We start from the raw sequence: 20,021 nt of genomic DNA, 5'->3' as shown, positions 1-20,021 counted from the left end.
AGTCATTTTTAGACTAGAAACTTAAACCTGCCATTTCACTTTCAGTCGGGAACTGATCGCAGTTTGACACCAATCTCTGATTTGACAGCACGTTTCCAGCATTCACCGTTGTTCTTCCTGACTCTAAACACAGTTGTAAAGGAGCCTTCTGTTCTGTGCCTAGGAGCTCTGAACCTTGGAAGAGAGCGGCTGGGACACATTTCTTACAGGCCTCAAGATAAACCCACACGGAGACTTTGCTGTCAGTGCAGAGAGACGAGAAAGACCAAAGTGCCGTTTGCCCCTCTCAGTGTGGCCCTGAAGGACTGTGTCCAGGCTGAAGATCTGTTCCCGCCGTATGATCCTCCCCCAGATTGTCCTTTCTCATAGAGTCATAGGCCTAGAAATTCGGTTGGTAGCGCCAGCGATTAGCGCCTAAAGAGCCCGAGAATTGGGGCGCTACCCAATTTTCGGGCGGGCGCAGTGAATATAGCGCCACCTCCCATATTGACTATCCTTTTAGCGCTGGCGCTAACTCTTTGCGTGCGCCCGCGGGCGCAGGCAGATCATGACGTCATTTCAGTGTGCAACGCCTTTTTGGCGCCCCAGACCGGATATTCGGTAGCGCCCGCAACCTTTCCGCCTGGCGCTATTAGTGACAGTTGGATGGAGCGTTCCCAGGCCCTTCTCGGACTCGGGGAGCACTATTTAAAGGGGACAGCACTAGTATAAAAGCTGCAGCCATTTGGGCTGGCCATTCTGATCATTGCTGGAGAGAGTTGCTGACCTTCTGTTGGACAGTACTTTTCTCATTGAGCCCTTGGAGGCACTGGCACTGGCAGCTTGAGGGCCCGGCTCCCGAGCTGGTGATGCAGCATCTGAAAGCAGGGAGGTGGAAGAGTGGCTTTAGCAAAAGGACAGCTTACAGCAAGGGATGCCAGATTGCGGCAAGGCTATGACATGGGTCCACAGTGAGCAAGAATGCTGGCGGGGGGAACAAGTGGAAGGAGACAGTTGTAAAGGGTGAGAACCTTACCATCGCTGTTGACAATGGGGTCGGCAGCTGCAGTGGTTACAGGACAACTCAGACATCCTCCAAGAATCTGGTGGACTCTCTCCTCGAGATCCGTGAGAGTGACCACTTGTGGAGGTCCTCCACCGGTGTGAAGCTGGTCTTTGCCAATCCTCGCCAGCTTGGACTGCAGGGGAAAGGAGGGGAAGTTATGTTACCTGATGCCCTGAGTGATCATCTCATGCCCCCATGGTGCAAGAGCCCTTACATGACGCCTTGAGTCAAATGTGCATGTGTGTGCCCAGAAAGGGCCATGGGTGCTTGCTGGCAGATGGCCAATGGGGCACAGGCCACCCTGTAGCCATAAAGTCAGGTGCAAATGAAGGGATGCAGAAGTTTGCAGAAACAACACTCACCCTCACGACCCGAGTGAGGTCGTTGAATTTCTTTCTGCATTGGACAGGGCTCCTGGTCACCATGCTGCTGGAGTTGACCCTCTGACATACATCCCTCCAAGCTCGTCAGTAGTCCTTATGATTCGGCCTCGTGCCACTGTCTGGGTAGAGAACATCTCGCCGGCACTCCACTGCGGCCACCAATTGCTCCAGAGCCTCATTGGTGAAGCGCTCTGCTCTCTGTCTCACCTTCTCCATCTGGTCCATGATTTTAGCACCAGAGAAGGGCCTGCGCCGATTCTGAGGCCTGCAAGGTGCAGAGTGTGGATGCTGAAGCTGACTGACCCACCCCTTTAAGAGCTGGCCGGCGCCTGGAAGTCTCGTGGTCATTGGTAATTGAGAGCACCTGCGCTGCGCCCATCCGCTCCGATATTGGGTTGCGCCGGAAGTTTAGCACCTTAGGAGTCCCATGTAATGCCTGAATTCACACCTTAATCACCTTTAGGGGCGATGCAACCCAATATCGTGCCAGGTGGCGATAAGTTGCATCTGGGTATAAACTTTGCGCTGCACCATTTCTAATGCCCCAAGCGGGGCTATACCCAATTTCTAGGCCATAGAGTTATACAGCACAGAAAGATGCCCTTCAGCCCATCGTGTCCGCGCTGGCCATCAAGCCCTATCTATTCTAATCCCATTTTCCAGTACTTGGTCCGTAGTCTTGTATGCTATGGCATTTCAAGTGCTCATCTGAATGCTTCTTGAATGTTGTGAGGGTTCCTGCCTCTACCACCCTTTCAGGCAGTGAGTTCCAGATTCCAACCACCCTCTGGGTGAAAAAGTTTTTCCTCAAATCCCCTCAAAACCTCCTGCCCCTTACCTTGAAACTATGTCCCCTGGTTATTGACCCCTCTACTAAGGGGAAAAGTTGCTTTCTATCTACCCTATCTATGCCCCTCATAATTTTGTACACCTCAATCAGGTCCTCCCTCAGCCTTTTCTGCTCTAAGGAAAACAACCCCAGCCTGTCCAGTCTCTCTTCACAGCTGAAGTGCTGCAGCCCAGGTAACATCCTGGTGAATCTCCTCTGCAACATCTCCAATGCAATCACATCCTTCCTATAGTGTGATGATCAGAACTGCACACAGTATTCCAGCTGTGGCCTAACTAGCATTTTGTACAGCTCCATCATAACCTCCCTGCTCTTATATTCTATGCCTCAGCTAATGAAGGCAAGTATCGCATATGCCTTCCTATCCACCTTATCTACCTGTCCTGCTGCCTTCAGGGATCTATGTGTTATGTTCATTAATAACTAGACATTCTTATTATGAACACAGCTAGCTTTTGCTAGTTACTTTTATTGAGCACATGTGGACTTGTACAGCATCTTGTAGAGGCTTCCATCTTGACTGCTGCCCTGTGGGTAGCCTAGCCTCATGGGTAATGTAGTCTTAATGTAATATATAGCTGGGTAGTGTAGTCTTATACATACAGCTATATACAGCTCTACTGCTCCACCTAGTGTCCACCACAGAATGACATGTTATTGATCACTACATCCTCCTTTCTTTGAGGTTTAACAAAATCAATATCAATCAACTTTCAAGAAAACAATAAAGATAATATCAGTAACACTTTTGTTAGTGCTCTATAAACATAAACATTTTCAAAACAGTCAATACGTTTTCAAGCTTTACATTGTACTCAAAGATTAAGTCTATCAGGCTCTTTTACTTCACATGTGGATCTTCTCAACACGGGTAAGTCTGATGTGTCTTCATGAGATTGTTCTGGCGGTGAATGACAAGATGCAGTTGCGGCATTGTCATCAATCTGCTCTTGTATAGATCGAGGTCTCCTTGCGATCTTTGCTTGGAGAGGGTTTCAGTGTTTCCTTCACTCTTCATGCCATAACTCTCAATGTAGTCAATGCACTCTCGAAAAACTGCTGGCAGCTGGATCCCATCATACAGCATAGTCCTCTCAGCAGCCTCGGCTAATGGAACACCAAAGATTGGCCTGAGGGAAGAAGGAGTATCCACCAGAACTGCTTCCTGCTCTGGTGCAGGCTTCTTCTTTTTCTTTTTCTCTTTCCACTGCTTAACAACATCTGCTGCGGTTATATCTTTGGACTTTTTCTCCTTGTGTTTTTCCTCTTTGTGCTTTTCTTCCTTTGGCTTCTCTTTGACCTTAAAGTCTTTTTCTTTCTTCTTGGAGAAACTAGGCTTTTTGAAGACATGGATACCCTTTGGCCTTTTCATCCTGCTTCATCACCTGAGTCATCTGGTCTGCTTATGGCACAGTTTATACGGTAGACTCTCTTGACCAGTTCTAAGTCTTCACAAGCTTTGTCACCTAGTATCGAATCAAGTCTTTCAGCCACAACAGAAAACATGAGATGATGCACTTTGTCTTTGACTGTCACTTTAAGTCTGCATACACCTAAGCTATCTATTTTCTGTCCATTATAGCTCTTCAGTAGTACTGACTTTTTCTGTATTTTGGGCTTTTCTTTCATATTTTTTATGTCACTCATACTGATTAAGTTTGCTTTTGCCCCAGTGTCCAGTTTCAATGTAACTAATGCTCCATTTATCTGCAGTGGGATCATCCATTTGTCCACTTTTACTGCATTGACTTTATGTTCAGCATTGTCTATTTCTGAGGGCTGCACATTTTCTGTATCTTTTTTGATATCGTCACATGACACCATTCCTACAAAAAATGTCTCACTTAAATCAGTGTCCTCAATTACATTAACTTGTTGCCCTTTCATTGTTTTTACTTTTGAAAAGCATTGTTTGGCAAAGTGATTCTTTCCATTACACTTTGTGCACATTTTTCCAAACGCTGGGCATTGTCTTAACTGGTGTTTGTAACCACAGCGTTTACAATTAAAAATTTCATCCTCCGATTGCTTTTCATTCCTGTTCTGCCCATGTTTCTTCCCCTTATAGGACACAGCACCAACAGCAGCATTATCACTCATTACAATCGCATCATTATTGATTTCACTGAAAGTCTGCGCGTGCTTTTGAGCTAGCTCGCTGGCTTGGCATATTTTCACCGCATTTTCCAAATTTAGTTCGGTTTCTCTCAACAGACGTTCCCTGACTTTTTTATCATGAATACCAAACACAATCTGGTCACGAATCATGGATGCTTTGAGCTCAGAGAAATTACATGTCTGTGCTTTCAGTTTCAGATCAGTTATAAAGCTATCAAAAGTCTAATTTTGTTGCTGTGTCCGAGAACGTAAGATGTATCTTTCATACGTCTCATTCTTTTTGGGAGAACAATGTGCATCAAATTTCTGTAGCACATCGTCTAATTTGTCTCTGTTCTCCACTGGATTAAATACAAATGTATTAATTACCTCTATCGCCTGTGGGCTTGCAACCGTAAGCAGCAACGCTATCTTCCTTGCGCCTGGCTTCGTACCAAATCCGATGGCTGCAATGTAGAGTTCGAATTGCTGTTTAAAAGTCTGCCAATTGTAGTCGATTTTTTCTGTGAGTTTCAAACGCTCTGGTGTCTTCAAATTCTCCATGTCGCTTTTCACAATTTTCGGCAGATCTTAACCACCCTGGTACCATGTTATGTTCATTAATAGCTAGACATTCTTATTATAAACACAGCTAGCTTTTGCTAGTTACTTTTATTGAGCACATGTGGACTTGTACAGCATCTTGTAGAGGCTTCCATCTTGACTGCTGCCCTGTGGGTAGCCTAGCCTCATGGGTAATGTAGTCTTAATATAATATATTGCTGGGTAGTGTAGTCTTATACATACTGCTATATACAGCTCTACTGCTCCACCTAGTGTCCACCACAGAATGACATGTTATTGATCACTACACTATGTACATGCATACCAAGGTCCCTCTGATCCTCTGTCCGTCCTAGGGTCCTACCACTCATTGTGTATTCCCTTGCCTTGTTAGTCCTCCCAAAATGCATCACCTCACACTTTTCAGGGTTAAATTCCATTTGCCACTGTTCTGCCCATCTGACCAACCCGTCTATATCGTCCTGTAGCCTGAGGCTTCCCTCCTCGCTATTTACCACTCCACCAATTTTCGTGTCATCTGCAAACTTACTGATCATACCTCCTACATTCATATCTAAGTCATTAATGTACACTACAAACAGCAAGGGACCCAGAACCGATCCCTGTGGTACACCACTGGACACAGTCACAAAAACAACCTTTGACCATCACCCTCTGCCTCCTGCCACTAAGCCAATTTCAGATCCAATGTGCCAAATTGCCCTGGATCCCATGGGCTCTTGCCTTTTTGACCAGTCTCCCATGCGGGACTTTGTGAAAAGCCTTACTGAAGTCCATGTAGACTACATCAACTGCACTACCCTCATCCACACACCTAGTCACCCCCTCAAAAAATTCAATCAAATTGGCCAGACATGATCTCCCCCTGACAAAGCCATGCTGACTATCCCTGATTAATCCCTGCCTCTCCAAGTGGAGACTAATCCTGTCCCTCGGAATTGTTTCCAATAATTTCCCTACCACTGATGTTAGGCTCACTGGCCTGTAATTCCCTGGTTTATCCCTACTACCCTTCCTGAATAATGATACTATGTTAGCTGTCCTCCAGTCCTCTGGCACCTCCCCTGTGGCCAGAGAGGTTCTGAAAATTTGTGTCACAGCCCCTGCAATCTCCTCCCTTGCCTCACAAAGCAGCCTGGGATACATCTCGTCTGGGCCTGGGGATTTAACCACTTTTAAGCCCCCTAAAACCACTAGTACCTCCTCCCTCTCAATGTTAATTTGTTCAAGTAAATCACAATTCCCCTGCCTGATTTCTATGCCGACATCATCCTTCTCCATAGTGAACACAGATGCAAAATATTCATTTAAAACCTCACCTACATCTTCTGGCTCTACACACAGATTGCCACTTTGGTCCCTAATGGGCCCTACTCTTTCCCTGGTTATTCTCTTGCCATTAATATACTTATAAAACAACTTGGGATTTTCCTTTATTTTGCCCACCAGTGTTTTCTCATGCCCCCTCTTCGCTCTCCTAATTTATTTTTTAAGTACCCCCCTGCACTTTCTATACTCCACTGTTTTTAGTCCTTTGTATCTGCCAAAAGCCTCCCTTTTTTCTCTAATCCATTCTTGTATATCCCTTGACATCCAGGGTTCCCTGGACTTGCTGGTCCCACCCTTGACCTTTACAGGAACATGTTGGCATTGTACTCTCTCTATTTCCTTTCTGAATGACTCCCACTGCTCTGATGTGGATTTTCCGACAAGTAGATGATCCCAGTTCACTTTGGCCAGATCCTGCCTTATCATATTAAAATCGGCCTTCCCCCAATTTAGAACCTTTATTTCCGGTCCATCTTTGTCCTTTTCCATGACTACCTTAAATCTCACCGAATTATGGTCACTGTCACCAAAATGCTCTCTTACTGACACTTCTGTGTAGTAGTGAGCTCCAGCCAGGTGATGCTAAACACTCAAGTGAGAAGACAAAAATCTACAAAAATGCATTGAAAACAAAGCTGATTTATTTGACACATATCCGGAATATTAAACTCCAGCCCAGTTATAGGGTTATTAACTTCAGCAGAAACAAAACCCAACTGTCAGAATGAACAAGGTTCAGTCCTGGATGTGATTAACAGCAGCAACAACAGCAGAATCTAACCCCTGCAGTCACTTGTGAACTGGCTGGTGTCTCAGCAGGTTGGATGACCGATTGAATCCCTCCCCACCCACGGAGCAGGTGAACGGCCTCTCCCCAGTGTGAACTGGCTGGTGTGTCAGCAGGGTGGATGAATGAGTGAATCCCTTCCCACACACAGAGCAGGTGAACGGCCAATCCCCAGTGTGAGTACGTTGGTGTTGCATCAGTTTCCTTTTGCTTTTAAAGCTCTACTCAGTCAGAACATTTAAAAGGTCTTTCATTTGTGTGAACAAGTTGATGATCAGTGAGGTGGGATGAGCGAGTGAATCTCTTCCCACTCATGCAGCAGGTGAATGGTCTCTCCCCAGGCTTTAAACTAATTAGTGGGGGGGAGGTTTAAAGAGAGCGAAAAATAAAAATGACAGTGGAGAAGGCAATAGAGCAAGGTAGCAGTGGGGGGAATTAAAAACCAGAGCGTGTCAGGAAGGGACAGAATGTATAATGATAAAGGTAAAGTAGTAAAAGGGGTAAAAGCAGGAATAAATTGTCAGAAAACATATTTGAAAGTTCTTTATCTGAATGCACGCAGCATTCGTAACAAAATTGACGAGTTGACGGTGCAAATAACTACACATGGGTATGATCTGGTGGCCATTACGGAAACATGGCTGCAAGATACTCAAGACTGGGAACTAAACATACAAGGGTATTTGACAATTAGGAAGGACAGACAGGAAGGAAAGGGAGGTGGGGTTGCTATGATAATCAAGGATGGAATCACTGCAATAGTCAGAAATGATATTGGGTCAAAGGATCAGAATAGTGAAACAGTTTGGGTGGAGATAAGGAATAATAAGGGGAAAAAGTCACTAGTGGGCATAGTCTATAGGCCTCCTAACAGTTGCAACTCTGTTGGTCGGAGTATAAATCAGGAAAAGGTTGGGGCTTGTAATAAGGGAACAGCTATAATCATGGGAGATTTTAACTTTCATATTGACTGGACTAATCAAATTGGGCATGGCAGAATTGAGGAAGAGCTCATAGAGTGTATTAGGGATGGGTTCCTTGAGCAGTATGTAACTGAACCAACCAGGGGGCAGGCAATCTTAGATCTGGTCCTATGTAATGAGACAGGATTAATAAAAACTGTCCTAGTAAAGGATCCCCTTGGAATGAGTGACCATAATATGGTTGAATTCCAAATTCAGTTTGAGGGTGAGAGAGTTGGACCTCAAACCAGCGTACTAAGCTTAAATAAAGGAGACTATGAAGGTATGAGAGTAGAATTGAATAATGTGGACTGGGAAAACAGATTAAAGTGTAAGATGGTACAAGAGCAGTGGTCTACATTCAAGGAAATATTTCACATCTTTCAAGATAAATATATTCCACTGAGGAAAAAGGGGAGTAAAAGAAAAGACAGCCATCCGTGGCTTAGTAAAGTAATAAAGGATAGTATTCGACTGAAAACAAGGGCATATAAAGTAGCCAAATCTAGTGGGAGGATAGAAGATTGGGAAGCATTTAAAAGCCAGCAAACAATAACTAAAAGATTAATTAAGAAAGGGAAGATAGATTATGAAAGTAAACTAGCAAAAAATATGAAAACAGATAGCAAGAGTTTCCACAGCTATATAAAAAGAAAAAGGGTGGCTAAAGTGAACGTTGGTCCCTTAGAGGATGGGACCGGGAAACTAGTGGTGGGGAACATGGAGATGGCAAAGACGCTGAACAAATATTTTGTATCAGTCTTTACAGTAGAGGACACTAAAAATATCCCAACACTGGACACACAGGGGGCAATGGGGGGGGGGGAGCTAAACATGATTAAAATCACTAAGGAGATGGTACTCAGTAAAATAATGGGACTTGAGAGAAGTGGCGGTAGGGATTGTGGGTGCATTGGTGATCATTTTCCAGAACTCCCTGGACTCAGGAAAGGTCCCGGCAGATTGGAAAACTGCTAATGTAACACCCTTATTTGAGAAGGGAAGTAGACAAAAAGCTGGAAACTATAGACCAGTTAGCCTAACATCTGTGGTTGGCAAAATGTTGGAGTCCATTGTTAAGGAAACAGTAACAGAGCATTTGGATAAACATAATTTAATAGGACAGAGTCAGCATGGTTTTACGAAGGGGAAGTCATGTTTGACAAATTTGCTCGAATTCTTTGAGGATGTAACATACAGGGTGGATAAAGGGGAACCAGTGGATGTAGTGTATTTGGACTTCCAAAAGGCATTTGACAAGGTTCCACACAAAAGATTACTGATCAAGATAAAAAATCAATGGATTGGGGGTAATATACTGGCATGGGTGGAAGATTGGCTATCTAACAGAAAACAAAGAGTTGGGATAAATGGTTCATTCTCGGGCTGGCAATCAGTAACTAGTGGTGTTCCGCAGGGGTCAGTGCTGGGACCCCAACTCTTTACAATCTATATTAACGATTTGGAGGAAGGGACCGAGTGCAACATATCCAAGTTTGCCGACGATACAAAGATGGGAGGGAAAGCAGTGAGTGAGGAGGACATAAAAAACCTGCAAAAGGACATAGACAGGCTAAGTGAGTGGGCAGAGATTTGGCAGATGCAATATAATGTTGGAAAGTGTGAGGTTATGCACTTTGGCAGAAAAAAATCAAAGAGCAAGTTATTATCTAAATGGAGAGAAACTGCAAAGTGCTACAGTACAAAGGGATCTGGGGGTCCTGGTGCATGAAACACAAAAAGTTAGTATGCAGGTGCAGCAGGTGATCAGGAAGGCCAATGGAATCTTGGCTTTTATTGCAAGGGGGATGGAGTATAAAAACAGGGAAGTCTTGCTGCAGTTATACAGGGTATTGGTGAGGCCACACCTGGAATACTGCGCGCAGTTTTGGTTTCCATATTTAAGAAAAGATATACTTGCTCTCGAGGCGGTTCAGAGAAGGTTCACTCGGTTGATTCCAGAGATGAGGGGGTTGACGTATGAGGAAAGGTTGAGTAGGTTGGGACTCTACTCATTGGAGTTCAGAAGAATGAGAGGCGATCTTATCGAAACATATAAGATTGTGAGGGGGCTTGATCGGGTGGATACGGTGAGGATGTTTCCACTGATGGGTGAGACTAGAACTAGGGGGCATAATCTTAGAATAAGGGGCTGCCCTTTCAAAACTGAGATGAGGAGAAACTTCTTCACTCAGAGGGTAGTAAATCTATGGAATTTGCTACCCCAGAGAGCTGTGGAAGCTGCAACATTAAATAAATTTAAAATGGAGATAGACATTTTCCTAGCAGATAAGGGAATTAGGGGTTATGGGGAGAGGGCAGGGAAGTGGATGTGAGTCTAGATTCAGATCAGCCATGATCCTATTGAATGGCGGAGCAGGCCCGAGGGGCCGTATGGCCTACTCCTGCTCCTATTTCTTATGTTCTTATGTTCTTATGAGTGCACTGGTGTACAGTGAGTTTAGATGACTGCCTGAACCCAGTCCCACAGTGAGAGCACCTGAACGGCCTCTTGTCAGTGTGAACACGTTGATTGCACATCAGTTCCCCGGAACTTTTATAGCACTTCCCACAGTCCAGGCATTTAAAAGATCTCTCCTTAGTGTGAACTCACTGGTGTATCAGCAGGTTTGATGAATTAGTGAATCCCTTCCCACACTTGGAGCAGGTGAACGGCCTCTACCCAGTGTGAGTGCATTGGTGTCTCAGCAGACCACTTGCACTTTTAAAGCTCAGTTCACACTTAGAACATTTAAAAGGTCTCTTATCAGAGTGAACAAGCTGGTGTTTCCGCAGGGTGGATGAATGAGTGAATCTCTTCCCACACACGGAGCAGGTGAACAGCCTCTCCCCAGTGTGAACTCGCTGGTGTTGCAGCAGGTGGGATGACCGAGTGAATCCATTTCCACACACGGAGCAGGTGAACAGCCTCTCCCCGGTGTGACTGCATTGATGAGTTTCCAGGTGGGACGGGGAATTGAATCCCTTCCTACAGTCCCCACATTTCCACGGTTTCTCTATGGTGCGGGTGTCCTTGTGTCTCTGCAGGTTGGACAATCGGTTGAAGCCTCATCCACACACAGAACACATGTACGGTTTCTCCCCGCTGTGAATTCTGCGATGATTTTTCAGGCTGTGTTAAAGCTCTTCCCACAGTCAGTGCACTTGGACACTCTCACTCGGTGTGTGTGTCTCGGTGCATTTCCAGTCACACTGATGTTTGAAATCTTTTCCCACAGACAGAACAGAGAAAAAGGCCAATGATATTCAGGTCCTGATGAATCAAGTGACTCTGTCAGATCGTGTTGTCATGGGACAAGTTATTGACTTGGATAGAAAACTGGTTGGCAGACAGAAAGCAAAGAGTTGGAATAAACGGGTCTTTTTCCGAGTGGCAGGCAGGGACTAGTGGGGTACCGCAGGGATCGGTCCTTGGACCCCAGCTATTCACAATATATATTAATGATCTAGACAAGGGAACTAGATGTAATATCTCCAAGTTTGCAGACGACACAAAGCTGGGTGGGCATGTGTGCTGTGAGGAGGATGCTGAGAAACTCCAGTATGATTTGGACAGGTTGGGTGATTGGGCAGAAGCATGGCAGATGCAATATAACGTGGATAAACAGGAAGGCAAATTATTATCTGAATGGCAATAGATTGGGAGAAGGGAAAGTGCAACGAGACCTGGGTGTCCCTGTGCACCAGTCGCTGAAGGTAAGCATGCAGGTGCAGCAGGCGGTTAAGAAGGCAAATGGTATGTTGGCCTTCGTAGCGAGAGGATTCGAGTACAGGAACAAGGATGTCTTGCTGCAGTTGTACAGGGCCTTGGTGAGACCACATCTTGAGTATTGCGTGCAATTTTGGTCGCCTTATCTGAGGAAGGATGTTCTTGCCATGGAGGGAGTGCAGCGAAGATTCACCAGGCTGATACCTGGGATGGCAGGAATGACATATGAGGAGAGATTGGGTCGATTGGGCTTATACTCGCTGGACTTTAGAAGAATGAGGGTATCTCACTGAAACTTATAAAATTCTAACAGGACTAGACAGACTAGATGCAGTAAGGATGTTCCCGATGGTTAGTGAGTCCAGAACCAGGGGTCACAGTTTAAGGATAAGGGGTAAGCCATTTAGGACAGAGATGAAGAGGAATTTCTTCACCCAGAGAGTGGTGAGCCTGTGGAATTCTCTACCATAGAAGGCAGTTGAGGCCACTTCATTAAATATATTCAAGAAGGAGTTAGATATATTTCTTAAGGCTAAAGGGATCAAGGGATATGGAGAGAAGGCAGGGACAGGGTACTGAATTTGGATGATCAGCCATGATGTCATTGAATGGCGGAGCAGGCTCGAGGGGCCGAATGGCCTACTCCTGCTCCTATCTTCTATGTTTCTATGTTTGGTTTGAGTTTCCCGTCTTTAAATCCTCCCCTTCTAATACCCTGTAAAAGGAGTTTACAAAAGTCATCACTGTAAGTACAGGATAGAAATTCAGAACAGACAATTCTAGTTTCTATGGAACATTCTTTCCTCTCTTGTTCCCCCAAAGTTGTAAATTCCCGTCCCACACACTCTCCCTCCTCCCTGTGCTGAAATCCAAACCCATCGCGCCATCTCCAACATTTCTTTCCTCCACTCCCAGTTTTCCCCCTCCCTCTGCTCTGGTTGGGTTCAGTTCTACACCCGCTATGTGCAGAGTTAGAATAAAATCAATGAGTCAATGATTGTCTCTCCGGGTCACTGGGACCCTGAAGCCCCGCCCACTCTCTGTTCCTGTACTAAGACGGCCGTGCATGCGCTGTGCTGCAGGTAGAACCGGTCTGTCCTTCCTCCACCAAGATGGCGGCACGTAACCCGGACCTGTCACCGAGAAAAAGTCTCACTGCTGCCGTCCGGCGGAACACAGACCGGGCCGTTGGATCTCATTCAGGCCTGAGGCCATTCTCCAACTTTATAAACCATGCGGCGCGGCCTACCCGCAGTTTATTAATCTCCCGACCCCGCTTCCGCTGACCTGCAGCTCCGCCCGGCGACCACGCGAGCCTTTCTTTGTAAAGTCGGCGAGGGACACGTGACCCGGGCCCACGGCCTGATTGACGGGAGCTTCCGACCAATAGGGAGCGAGCGGGGCGGGGCTGGAGGAGCGAGCCTGCGGCGGGTCCTCCAACCAATCGGGGAGCCCGAGGGGCGGGACTAGCGCCGGCTGATTGTCTGATCCGCAGGGCAGCGAGTTTCTCCAGTCCCTTGTTCAGGGCCCGGGGCCAGGGGAGGCTGTGGGTCTTTATTCCCCTTATTGGACACAAGGCTCTTTGGCTCACAACACACTGGCTCAGGTTTTAATAGAGACTTTTTAAATTCATCAATAAAAGCAAATAAACCTGGATGCTTCTGAAGAATAAACTTTTTAATATTTAGGAGTAAAAGTACAAGTTTCTTTCCCTCTGGGGAATTTATTATCAGTTTCAGGAAACAACAACAACCACTTGTATTTATAAAGCGCCTTTAATGTAGTAAAACTTCCCAAGGCTCTTCACAGGAGCGTTATAAAACAAAATTTGACACCGAGCCACATAAGGAGATATTCGGGCAGATGACCAAAAGCTTGGTCAAAGAGGTAGGTTTTAAGGAGCATCTTAAAGAAGGAGAGAGAGGCAGAGAGATGGAGAGGTTTAGGGAAGGAATTCCAGAGCTTAGGGCCCAGGCAACTGCAGGCACGGCCACCAATGGTGGAGCGATTAAAATCGGGGATGCTCAAGAGGCCGGAATTAGAGGAGCGCAGATATCTCGGGGGGTTGTGGGCTGAAAGAAATTACAGAGATAGGGAGGGGCGAGGCCACGGAGGGATTTGAAAACAAGGATGAGAATTTTAAAGATGAGACACTTGAGGAAAAGCAGGGAGTGGGGGAGGGTCGCTAATTCTGTTGTGCGACAGTTACTGGGACAGACTGTATCTCCCCTCTCCTCCACACAGGGATTTGTGGTAGTTAAAGGGACAGCGATTCTCCTTGTTCTGTGAGATTGTAATTAAAGGGACACTACTCTGAGATGGCGGCGAACTTTTAGTGCCACCAGCTTTTCTAAAACATCATCCTTTCTTTGAAGATCTGTGTGAACTCGCTGGTGACTCAGCAGGTTGGATGACCTCTGAAACCTCTTTGCACAGTCAGAACATTTACAGGGTCTCTCGTCAGTTCTGGGGCAGGAGGGATCTGGTTAACAGTGATCACAGTATCATTGGGTTTAAAGTAGTTATGGAAAGGGACAAAGAAAAATCAACAGTGAAAATACCCAGCTGGAAGAGAGCCAATTTCAGTGATTTGAGAAGGGATTGAGCACAGGTGGACTGGAAACAAAGATTGTCCAGGAAAACAGTGACTGACCAATGGCAGGCCTTCAGGGCTGAGATAGTTCGGGTACAATCCAAGCATATTCTCATAAGGAGGAAAGATGGGGCATCCAAAGCTAGAGCTCCCTGGATGAGAAAGGATATCGAGGTTAGAATAAAACAGAAAAAGGAGGTTTACAACAAACGTCAGGTACAGAACACAGTCAAAAACCAGGCAGAATACAGAGAGTGCGGGGGGAAATGTAACAGAATACAAGGGCAAAGAGACAATATGCAAAAAGATTAGCGGGTAACATAAAAGAGAACCTAAAAATCTTCTATAAACATATGAAAAGTAAAAGGATAGTTAAAGGAATGGTGGGGCCGATAAGGGACCAAATAGGAGCTCATCATACGGAGGCAGAGGGCGTGGCTGAGGTACTGAATGAGTACTTAGCATCTGTCTTCACAAAAGAAGAGGATGAAGTTAATGTCGCAGTAGAGGAGGGGGAGTAGAGAAATTGGATAAAAATAGATAGAAAGGAGGTGCTCAATAGGTTGTCATCACTTAAAGTTAACAAGTCACCCGGTCCAGATGCGATGCATCCTAGATTGCTGAGGGAAGCTAGGGTGGAGATAGCAGAAGCTCCGACCACAATCTTTCAATCTCCCTCAGATATATGGGAGTGGTGCCATAAGACTGGAGGATTGCAAATGTTACACCCTGTTTAAAAAAGGGGAGAGGGATAAACCTGGTAACTGCAGGCCAATCAGTCTAATGTCAGTGTGGGTGAACGACTAGAGACCATTGTCAAGGACAAAATTAATTCTCACTTGGAGAAGCATGGGTTAATAAGGGGCAGCCAGTATGGATTTGTTAAAGGTAAATCGTGTCTGACTAACCTGATTGAGTTCTTTGATGAATTAACAGAGGGTTGATGAAGGTAGTGCAGCAGATGTTGTATACATGGACTTTCAAAAGGCATTTGATAAAGTACCACATAAGAGACTTACTCGGAAAATAGAAGCACAGGGAATTAAAGGGCTGATGGTAATTTGGGTATATAATTGGCTAAGGGAGTGGAGGCAGTGAGCAGTGCTGAGGGATGTTTTTCTGACTGGAGGGAAGTATGCAGTGGGGTCCCCCAGGGGTCAGGATTAAGACCACTGCTTTTCTTGTTATATATAACTGACCTGGACTTGGGTATAGGTGTACAATTTCAGTTTACGGATGATACAAAACTTGGCAACGTAGTAAATAGTGAGCATAGTAGTAGCAGACTTCAGGAGGACAGAGACAGACTGTGAAATGAGCAGACACAAGGCAGATGAAATTAAATGAGGATAAGTGTGAAGTGATGCACTTTGGGAGAAACAACAGGGAGAGGCCGTATAATCTAAATGGGACTATTTTGAGGGGGTGCAAGAGCAGAGGGACCTGGGGGTCCATATTCACAAATCTTTGAAAGTGCCGCGGCAAGTTGGTGAGGCAGTTCAGAAAGCGTATGGGATACTTGGCTTTGTAAATAGGGCCATTGAATACAAAAACAAGGAAGTTACACTAAACCTTTACAAATCACTAGTTAGGAACATAGGACAGGAGGAGGCCATTCAGCCCCTCGAGCCTGTTCCGCCATTCAATGAGATCATGGCTGATCTGTGACCTAACTCCATACACCCGCCTTTGGCCCATATCCCTTAATGCCTTTGGGTAACAAAAACCTATCAATCTCAGATTTAAAATTAACAATTGATCTCGCATCAATTGCCATTTGCGGAAGAGAGTTCCAAACTTCTACCACCCTTTGTGTGTAGAAGTGTTTCCTAATTTCACTCCTGAAAGGTCTGGCTCTAATTTTTAGACTGTGCCCCCAGTCCTAGAATCCCCAACCAGCAGAAATAGTTTATCTCTATCTACCATATCTGTTCCCCTTAATATCCTGAAAACTTCGATCAGATCACACCTTAACCTTCTAAATTCCAGGGAATACAACCCTAATTTGTGTAATCTCTCCCCGTAACTTAACCCTTGAAGTCCGGGTATCATTCTGGTAAACCTACGCTGCACTCCCTCCAAGGCCAATATATCCTTCCTAAGGTGTGGTGCCCAGAACTGCTCACAGTACTCCAGGTGTGGTCTAACCAGGGTTTTGTACAGCTGCAGGGTTTTGGCCTCAGCTGGAGTCTTGTGTACAGTTCTGGGCACCACACTTTAGGAAGGATGTCAAGGCCTTGGAGAGGGTGCAGAGGAGGTTGACCAGGATAGTACCAGGGATGAGGGACTTCAGTTATGTGGAGAGATTGGAGAAGCTGGGATTGTTCCCCTTAGAGCAGAGAAGGTTAAGAGGAGACCTAATAGAGGTGTTCAAATGATGAGGGGTTTTGATCGAGCAAGTAGGGAGAAACTGTTCACTCTGGCAAATGGGTTGGTAACCAAAGGTCACAGATTTAAAATAGTTGCTAAAAGAACTAGAGGGGAATGAGGAGAATTGTTTTCACACAGAGGGTTGTTAAGATCTGGAACACACCATCTGAAAGGATGCTGGAATCAGGTTGCACAGGAACTTTCAAACGGTAATTGGACATGTACTTGAAGAGGACTAGTTTGCAGAGTTCTGGGGATAAAGCTGGGGTTTGGGACTAAATTGGACAGCTCTTTCAAAGAGCCGGCACAGACACGATGGGCCGAATCACCTCCTTCTGTGTTGTTAGATTCTATGATCAGTGTGAAGACGCTGGTGTCCCTTAAGGTTCTTAGAGCTTTTAAAGCTCTTCCCACAGTCAGAACATTTAAAGGGTCTCTCGTCAGTGTGAACTCACTGGTGTGACAGGAGGGTGGATGACAGAGTGAATCCCTTCCCACACACGGAGCAGGTGAACGGGCTCTCTCCAGTGTGTAGGTGTTGGTGTTTCTTCAGCTCCCCGGAGCTTTTAAATCTCTTCCCACAGTTAGAACATTTAAAGGGTCTCTCGTCAGTGTGAACAAGCTGGTGTGACAGGAGGGTGGATGAATGAGTGAATCCCTTCCCACACACAGAGCAGGTGAATGGTCTCTCTCCAGTGTGAACAAGCTGGTGTGACAGGAGGTTCGATGATTCAGTGAATCCCTTCCCACACACGGAGTAGGTGAATGGTCTCTCTCCAGTGTGAACAAGCTGGTGTGACAGGAGGTTCGATGATTCAGTGAATCCCTTCCCACACACAGAGCAGGTGAATGGTCTCTCTCCAGTGTGAACAAGCTGGTGTGACAGGAGGTTCGATGATTCAGTGAATCCCTTCCCACACACGGAGTAGGTGAACGGTCTCTCCCCAGTGTGGAGGAGCCAATGCCTCTTCAGCTCCCCGGAGCTTTTAAAACTCTTCCCACAGTTAGGACACTGAAATGGTCTCTCATCAGTGTGAACAAGCTGGTGTCGCTTTAGATCCCTGGAGCTTTTAAAGATCTTTTCACAGTCAGAACAGTTAAACGGTCTCTCAACAGTGTGAACAAGCTGGTGTACCAGCAGGTTGGATGACTGAGTGAATTCCTTCCCACACACGGAGCAGGTGAACAGCCTCTCCCCAGTGTGTAGGTGTTGGTGTCTCTTCAGCTCCCGGGAGCTTTTAAATCTCTTCCCACAGTCAAAACATTTAAAGGATCTCTCGTCAGTGTGAACAAGCTGGCGTGACAGGAGGGCGGATGACACAGTGAATCCCTTCCCACACACGGAGCAGGTGAATTGTCTCTCTCCAGTGTGAACTCGCTGATGTGCCAGCAGGTTGGAGAGCTGAGCGAATCCCTTCCCACACACGGAGCAGGTGAACAGCCTCTCCCCAGTGTGGAGGTGTTGGTGTCTCTTCAGCTCCCAGGAGCTTTTAAATCTCTTCCCACAGTCAGAACATTTAAAGGGTCTCTCGTCAGTGTGAACTCACTGATGTTCCAGCAGGTGGGATGACTCAGTGAATCCCTGCCCACATTCAGAGCAGATGAACGGCCTCTCCCCAGTGTGAAGGCGCTGGTGTTGCTTCAGCTGCCCGGATCTTTTAAAGCTCTTCCCACAGTCAGAACAGTTAAACGGTCTCTCCACAGTGTGAACTCGCTGGTGCCCCTTCAGCTGCCCGGAGCTTTTAAAGCTCCGACCACAGTCAGAACCCTGAAATGGTCTCTCCAGTGTGAACAAGCTGGTGTTGCTTCAGATCCCCAGAGCTTTTAAAGTTCTTCCCACAGTCAGGACAGTTAAATGGTCTCTCATCAGTGTGAACAAGCTGGTGTTCCTTCAGATACTGGGGGCTTTTAAAGCTCTTCCCACAGTTAGGACACTGAAATGGTCTCTCATCAGTGTGAACAAGCTGGTGTTGCTTCAGATACTGGGGGCTTTTAAAGCTCTTCCCACAGTCAGAACACTGAAATGGTCTCTCATCAGTGTGAACAAGCTGGTGTCCCTTCAGATCCCCAGAGCTTCTAAAGCTCTTCCCACAGTCAGGACAGTTAAATGGTCTCTCCTCAGTGTGAGCTCGCTGGTGTTCCTTCAGATCCCAGGGGCTTTTAAATCTCTTCCCACAGTTAGGACACTGAAATGGTCTCTCATCAGTGTGAACAAGCTGGTGTCGCACCAGATCCCTGGCGCTTTTAAAGCTCTTCCCACAGTTAGGACACTGAAACGGTCTCTCCCCAGTGTGAACAAGCTGGTGTCGCTTCAGATCCCTGGAGCTTTTAAAGCTTTTCCCACAGTCAGAACACTGAAACGGTCTCTCCCCAGTGTGAACAAGCTGGTGTTTCTTCAGCTCCCCGGAGCTTTTAAAGCTCTTCCCACAGTCAGAACACTGAAATGGTCTCTCCCCAGTGTGAATTCGCTGGTGTGCCAGCAGGTTGGATGACACAGTGAATCCCTTCCCACACACGGAGCAGGTGAACGGTCTCTCCCCAGTGTGTAGGTTTTGGTGTCCCTTCAGCTCCCCGGAGCTTTTAAAGCTCTTCCCACAGTCAGAACACTGAAATGGTCTCTCATCAGTGTGAACAAGCTGGTGTCCCTTCAGATCCCTGGAGCTTTTAAAGCTCTTACCACAGTCAGAACACTGAAATGGTCTCTCGTCAGTGTGAACTTGCTGGTGTTTCTTCAGCTCCCCGGAGCTTTTAAAGCTCTTCCCACAGTCAGGACACTGAAACGGTCTCTCCCCAGTGTGAACTCGCTGGTGTGTTTGCAGGTGGGATGAACAAACAAATCCCTTTCCACACACGGAGCAGGTGAACAGACTGTCCCTGGTGTGACTGCGCCGTTGAACTTCCCATGCAGACGGGAAACTGAATCCCTTCCCGCCGTCCCCACCTTTACCCGGTTTCTCCCCGGTGTGACGGTGCATGTGTCTCACCAGGTCAGGCGATCGGCTGAATCCGCGTCCACACACCGAACACGTATGCGGTTTGTCTTCGCTGCGATCGCTGCTTTCTCCTTCCATGTGCAAAGGCTGATGATATTCAGGTCCTGATGAGTCGAGCGACTCTGTCAGATCTTGACGTGATGTTTGGTCTGAGCTTCCCGCCTGTAACTGCTCCACTTCTATAACCCTGTAAATTGAGATCAGAAAAGGATCAGAAGCAAACTGTTGTTTAATTTTCCCCTTTCCAACCCTAGGGGCAGTGAAGCTGATTTTCAGGCCCCAGCTGCTGCACAGGTT

At 46.4% G+C, this 20,021-nt stretch overlaps 1 protein-coding gene and 2 pseudogenes across 1 annotated transcript in view; all 3 read right to left on the bottom strand.

Annotated features, from left to right (window-relative positions):
- LOC147118683 (uncharacterized) overlaps nucleotides 1–13,107 on the bottom strand; it is an 80,192-nt gene extending 67,085 nt beyond the window's left edge. Inside the window, exon 1 of the mRNA XM_085984533.1 lies at nucleotides 13,018–13,107. The gene's annotated coding sequence lies outside the window, so the exon portion shown is untranslated. The remainder of the gene's footprint in view (nucleotides 1–13,017) is intronic.
- Nucleotides 10,354–12,983, bottom strand: LOC147118684 (uncharacterized; annotated as a pseudogene).
- Nucleotides 13,108–16,594: 3,487 nt separating the features above from the next.
- Nucleotides 16,595–19,706, bottom strand: LOC147118682 (uncharacterized; annotated as a pseudogene).
- Nucleotides 19,707–20,021: the final 315 nt, after the last annotated feature.

The sequence above is a fragment of the Somniosus microcephalus genome, chromosome 4 (assembly GCF_052327205.1).
Source record: "Somniosus microcephalus isolate GS21.2 chromosome 4, FLI_Smic_1.0, whole genome shotgun sequence".
Classification (NCBI taxonomy): Eukaryota; Metazoa; Chordata; class Chondrichthyes; order Squaliformes; family Somniosidae; genus Somniosus; species Somniosus microcephalus.
This window is presented reverse-complemented; position numbering and strand designations above follow the sequence as displayed.